Source organism: Trachypithecus francoisi, unplaced genomic scaffold (genome assembly GCF_009764315.1).
Source record: "Trachypithecus francoisi isolate TF-2019V2 unplaced genomic scaffold, Tfra_2.0 Lachesis_group13, whole genome shotgun sequence".
NCBI lineage: Eukaryota > Metazoa > Chordata > Mammalia > Primates > Cercopithecidae > Trachypithecus > Trachypithecus francoisi.
In genome coordinates, this window is record NW_022681458.1 from 57,748,031 (window position 1) to 57,755,037 (window position 7,007).

General features: G+C 36.6%; 1 pseudogene across 1 annotated transcript; it reads right to left on the reverse strand.

The window, feature by feature from the left end:
• Positions 1–6,119: 6,119 nt before the first annotated feature.
• Positions 6,120–6,807, reverse strand: LOC117095360 (annotated as a pseudogene). Its single transcript, XR_004441939.1, has one exon. The product of XR_004441939.1 is annotated as a 60S ribosomal protein L18-like (transcript).
• Positions 6,808–7,007: the final 200 nt, after the last annotated feature.

Sequence of the window (7,007 nt, forward strand, 5' to 3'; positions counted from 1 at the left end):
TTTCCAGAATACCTACTGTCTAACATGCTACTCAATTTTCTTGTTTATGATACATATTTGTTTACTTTCTCCCCATGTGAAAATATACTTTCTAATATGACAAACAGCTTATAAATTTATGTATTCCAAGCACCCAACACAGCTTCTGGAATGTAGCAGAAGTCAAGTAAACACCTGTTGGATGAATGCATGTTCAAAGTAGCAGATGAAAATATTAATCCTAGAAACATGAAGGACTATAAATAAATCTGCATGCTGATAACGATTGTAAGAGTCTTTGAAATTAAAGTATTAATAAATCAGTGAAAGGAACATCTATAGGTATACATTAGTGTATTATTATCTGAGCATAAGTATGAATGTGTCTGAATGTGAACATTTTTCTTTAAGGCTATGTGAACACTTAATAAAATTTATTTTCCAAGCATATTTCTCTGGAGACAGGGACTAACTGTCCATCTACAGATGAATGGATAAACAAAAGATGGCATATGTGTATGATGCATTATTTAGCCTTAAAAAAGAGGAAATTCTGTCACATTTTACAGCATGGACAAATCCGAAGAACATCATGCTAAGTCAAATAAGTCAATCACAAAAAGACAAATAGTATTGATCTCACTTATATGAGATATCTAAAGTAGTCAAATTCATAAAAACAGGAAGTAGAATGGTGGTTAACAGGGGCTAGGGGAAAGAGAAAATGGGGGTTGTTGATTAATGGGTATTGAGTTTTAGTTTTGCAAGATGGAAATGTTCTGAAAATCTGTTGCTCAACAATGTAAATATAATTAACACTGTTGAACTATGCACTTAAAAATAATTAACGTGGTACAATTTATGTTATATGTTTCTTACCACAATTAGAAACAAAAAAACACTTTAAAAACAACTAATAGGAAAAAGTACAATTGTCCCATGACCTTTAAAAAAATTTTTGTCAAAACATTAAAAACTCTCTTTCAGTTATAAATGTATCAGGAAATGAAAAACTAATAAAACTAATATTTACTTAGTGCACCAACTTAAACCATTAAACATTAAGTTGTATTTTTGTAAAAAAAAATTAAAAATGAACAAGAGTAGTTTAAACAGTACTTAATTCCTACTCACCATAACTTGCAGTATGGAACAATAGTCTTTTCTATGCCATGACAATTTGTCATACAGCTCTGTAGGTCTGAATCATCTAACAACATGTTATCCTTTTCACTTTCAATATTGGGAAATATCTCCTAGAGTTCGTTTAGTGTAATTTTTTTTTTTTTTTTTTTTTTTTTGCCAGCATCATTCCTTCTGGGACTTCTTGATCCTTTTCATCACAACTATTTTCCTCATTTATTTCAATAAGTTTATCTTCACTGAGTTCCTCTGGCAATATATCTAGATCTATGGGCAGCGTCAGTGTTTTTACACTATAATTTAAGGTGAATGCCTGATTTTGCTGAGGACATAGTGGGAGGGAAGGAGGTAATGGTGCCGGAATCTGATAGCTGAGGTCAGTCATGTTTAGGTGACTAACTTCCAGTAGTAACCCTGAAGAAAGGCTCATGTGAGCTTCCCAGGTTGGCAACACCTTACACATGTTGTCACCTTTTATTTCTGGGAGAGTAAGTACATCCATGTTTGACTTCACTGAGAGGAAACACCTGGAAGCTTACTCTTGGTTTCTCCTGGACTTCACCCCATGCACTTTTTCTTTTTGCTGATTTTGATGTGTATTATTTCACGGTGATAATCATAAACATGAATACAGCAGCTTATGAGTCCTGCATGTCCTAGTAAATGATCAAGCCTGAAGGTGGCTTTGGGGATCCCTCACACAACATGCTACAAGGTAAAATTATGTATGAAAATGAATAGACATTGTTTGGAACACTGCATTCCATAAACATTAGACCCTGCCCACGTGCAATTATATTCTAATGAAAAATGATACTTGAATGAAAGTAAGGGAGCCCCAACAGAGATCTTATTTACCATGATATGATTGACCTCACATAGTGTGATGGTTAACACTGAGGGTCAACTTGATTGGACTGAAAGATGCAAAGTATTGATCTTGGATGTGTCTGTGAGAGTGTTGCCAAAGGAGATTGAGTCAGTGGGTTGGGAAAGGGGACCTACCCTTAATCTGGGTGGGCACCATCTAATCAGCTGCCAGTGCAGCTGGAATATAAAACAGGCAGAAAAATGTGAAAAGACCAGACTGGCATAGCCTCCCAGCCTACATCTTTCTTCTGTGCTGGATGCTTCCTGCCCTCGAACACCAGACTACTCCAAGTTCTTCAGTTTTGGGACTTCGACTGGCTCTATACACACACTATATCTTCCAAGCTCCTTTAAAGAATTGCAGTGTATACACTATATTATATTGTTAAAGACCCTTCAAACAGAATAACCAGAAAAGTATTTCTTTGAAATTGCTGCTTAAATATATTAAGTATTGCATTGAAAAGGCAGAGAAAAAACTTTTTAAAGAACATTTAAAAAGGAATTAAAAGACAGTTGCTTTAAAGCCTTCTCTATGGTTTTTAAGTCTTTGTAAGTATTAAAATATTTTAGAATATTTTATTGCATTTTTCCCTAATAATCTGATGTTTTAAAACCAACACTTTTTGCAGTGCAATTATAACAAGACAATTATTAGAGGTGAGAGACTAAGTCACAAACATATGCTCCGTTGCAATAACTCAACAATATTTAACTTCACAATTCCAACATGAGAATCTGCCATGCTCTGTGGTCCACAGATTTCAGTAATGTGTGGATATTTAAAATATTCAGCATAGACACTCTTTAAAAACTTTTTTTCTCATTACACAGGAATACTCATTCTTAGTAGATCTTTTTTCAGTAAGAAAAATTAAATAAAATTATCCTGAGCCCACAACCCAAAGATTTTTAAAGTGTACCACATATATGTATTGATTTAAAAACTTCTGTATATTTTAATAATTATATTTCAAATACCTTTATGCAAGTATCAGAACAGTCTTTCCATTACTTATGTAGATTATTACAGTTATTACTTGCCTTACTTATGTCCTTAAAATATGAATGTAGATCAATATCTAAATCCATGGTGAATTTTCTACCCCAGCCTACTTTCATGTCATATTTTCCTCTATAAAAGTTATACAGTGATACCAAAGTGGATGATTTTATTGGCAATTATGCCATCATTGAAAAGTATTAATTAGTATTTGTTACATTTACCCATTTATTTTAGAATTCTCAGAGCTGGAAAAAGATACTAAGAAAAGATGGTAGGGTATTGTCAAACATGGCTAATGTTAATGAACACCTAATTCCAGGCAGGTCTATGTCAAGAGCTCTGAAGTGACTGAGATTTTACTCTACTCGCAGGTTGTCATGTGAGACGGCCACAGTTTCACAGATTATGGTAGAGACACAAGACTTCTCAGTCAGAGGCAGAAAATACTTTATTACACAGATCAATATCAGTACCTAGTATATCATTATTCTTTTGTACTAGTCACCTTTCCGCAATTTGTAAAGGGTACCATGAAGAGGATTAAATGATATAAATAGTGAGTTGCTTTGCAGAAGTTCCTAGGGACCTTAAACTTAGAGAACACAAAAGTTTTATAATGGGAGTTTTATATAAAATAAATGTTTTATATAAAGCAAATGTTTGTGGCCTCATGCTGGTCAAAGATTGTATGCATGAGACTGCCTTTTCAAAAGTGCCTCATCTTAAGAGGCATAGAAATAATAGTTATCCATGAATAATTATTGCCCAACAGTCTAATGCTATTATATTTTATTTCAATTTTGAAATATGTTGTTCTATAGTAATATTTATCTGTTAAATTCCATAAACTTATTTAAAACTTCAGTAATGCATTTTCCACAAGTGGTATTTTTCCAATAGTTTATTCTCTTGCAGTGGTTTTCTCCTTTATGGGCATCAGACTAGCAGATACTACATCTGGCCCGACACTGTGAGTCTGCTACTATCTGCACCCATTTCCAATTACACCAGTCTTTTCATCCTCAGAATGGAACAAATGAATCTTTTTCTTTTTCTTCTAGCCATCAAACATGAAGTACTAACTCAACTTTCATTCATTAATTTATTAATTAGCTAAGGTTACATTGAGTAATTACCAAAGTGCCTAGCATAGAGAAGATATTCAATAAATTGTAAGTAGAATTATCATATGCAAGGAACCGCAGTAAGTGCTAGAAGACAGAGATGAATTATTCAACATCCTTGACATTGGAGTGCTTCACAGTCAGGTTACAGAGAAGGACAATTAAAATGCATAGATTCCTACAATATGTTATGAATCAAATTCTTACTTAGGAGAGCAGTTCAAATATAAGAGGGTAGTGCTTGGTAATTATTATAACAATATGTTCTATTTGAAGAGTAGGCTCAAACATCGTGATGATGATGTATTCTGACCCAGATATAAGGAAGAATACTGGGAAGCAAAAATGGCCTGATTCATATTTATGCCTCAAAGTCCTTCTAGAAAAGTCACATCAAGTAGAGAGAGAAGATTGTATATTCACAAGAATCACATACAAGTGTATGCCTTTGTATTTTCAGTGAAAAAATATTTTTTTTCAAATAGAAACATGTGTTTAGTCCCAAAATTTGCCACTTCACAGAGAAACTTTCAAAATGGTAGTAAAGAATGATGTAGAATTAGCAAAGTGATGGGAACAGTGTGTAAATGACTAGCAGAATATTTATCTTTTAAAATTCTAATTCCAATGCACTTAGGAGGAGACACGTGTCCTTCACTTGGGCATAAGTACTATCACTCTCTATCATTAAAAATAATTGTTTTTAGACAGTCTCAGTATGTTGCCCAGGATGGCCTGGAACTTCTGGGCTCAAGTTATTCTTCCATCTCAGCCTCCCAAGCAGCTGGGACTACAGGTGCACATCATTTTTTTTTTTTTTTTTTTTTAAACAGAGTCTTGCTCTGTCACTCAGGCTGGAGTGCAGTGGCACAATCTCGGCTCAATGCAACCTCTGCCTCCTGGATTGAAATGATTCTCCTGCTCAGCCTCCCGACTAGCTGGGATAACAGGCGCCCACCACCATGCCCGGCTAATTTTTGTATTTTTAATAGAGACAGAGTTTCAGCATGTTGGTCAGGCTGCCCTCGAACTTCTGACCTCAGGTGATCCACCTGCCTCTGCCTCCAAAAGTGCTGGAATTACAGGCGTGAGCCACCGCACCTACCCTGGTGCACATCATTTTTACCTGGCCATCTCGTTCATATTTGTGACATATTTATTGCCCACAAAGGATTGTGTGAACCTGGGAATAATTTTATATAATTATTTGAAAAATTTAACATATTATCAATATATATCATTATACTTATCATATGATAGTTATGCCATTTCAATACCATGAACCCTGTCCTTAAGAGTTAAATTCAAGAACAGATTTATTTTTTCAAAAAATCTTTAGTCTGGCCGGGCGCGGTGACTCACGCCTATAATCCCAGCACTTTGGGAGGCCAAGGCAGGCGAATCACGCGGTCAAGAGATCGAGGCCATCCTGGCGAACATGGTGAAACCTCCTCGCTACTAAAAATACAAAAAAATTAGCCGGGCGAGGTGGCAGGCGCCTGTAGGCCCAGCTTCTCGGGAGGCTGAGGCAGGAGAATGGCGTGAACCCGGGAGGCGAGATCACGCCACTGCACTCCAGTCTGGGAGACAGAGCGAGACTCTGTCTTAAAAAAAAAAAAAAAAAATCTTTAGTCTAGAGTCTCAGTAATGGAGATAATAAACATAGATCTGTTTATTAAAGTGACATTTCACATTAATAACATTTGTTCAGTTTGGAAACAGAGGGAATTTAGCATTTTTAAGGTTAGAAGAAATATTTCCACCCAAATACCCTAAGTAATAACACTTAAAAATATAATATTTAAGTCTATTATCCTGGCTTTTCTAAGTGGTTGCTAAAGTTTTTGAATTTTTGTTTTGTCAGGATTAAAATTTAAAATTTTTGAAATTAATTTAGCTTTATTAATTTCAAAAAAACATTAGAAAATAATAAAGCCAGTGCCACTATACTGATGATAAGCACATAGTTTTTTTTTGTTTTGTTTTGTTTTGTTTTGTTTTTTTGTCAGCATTCAAAATCTTTTTAATAAGAGGGTAGGATCCAGGGTTAGTTTTTGTAGCCTCGGCTGGCCCGTCGGCCTCTGGCATGCTCGAACTTCCGGCCCTTGGAGCGGACGTACGGTTTGGTGTGGCTGTGTGGGGTTCCTGGGTCCTTGCCGAAATGCCGGTACACCTCTAGGCCCTTGCGAGGACCGGAGAGCAGGACAGTGCCACAGCCCTTGGGGGAGTCCAGGGCCAGCTGGTCGAAAGTGAGGATCTTGCCCCCTGCCCTGAGGATGCGGCTGCGGGCCCCGGCTGGTCAGGCGCAGTGCACATACCTTAAATTTGGGCACCTCCTGAACCCGCACGTCATCCGTTATGGTCCCCACAACCACGGCCGTTTTGCTTTCCCAGCCAGGAAGCTTCATCTTCCAGATCATCCCGGAAGGGACAGAGGCGGCCGGTTGGTGCGACTCATAAACAACCTCTTCAGCACAACCTGGTTGAATGTGGAATTGGTTCTTCTGGCCAGAAACCTGTACAACTTGACCAACAGCCTCAGGTAGATATCCTGGCTCTTGGGCTCCTTGCGTCGAACCTTTCGGTCCTTGTTGTGACAGATGTCAACTCCCATGATGGCGCCTCCTGCTCGGCCAGGTCCGGAAAGCAGCACATTGTCTTTTGAAGAGCATGGAGCTATTTCTTTAACGTGAGTACTTAGGTGAAAATAAATGACCATTTTATGAAACTGCGTTTTAATAAGAAATCAGGAATACAGGTATATCAGATAATTTAGGAATGTTCACATAATCTCTTCATCTTCTTACATATAGATATCCATGCATACAGATATTTAATAATTTTATTATTCAATTAATAAAACATGCAACAATGTAATATAATAA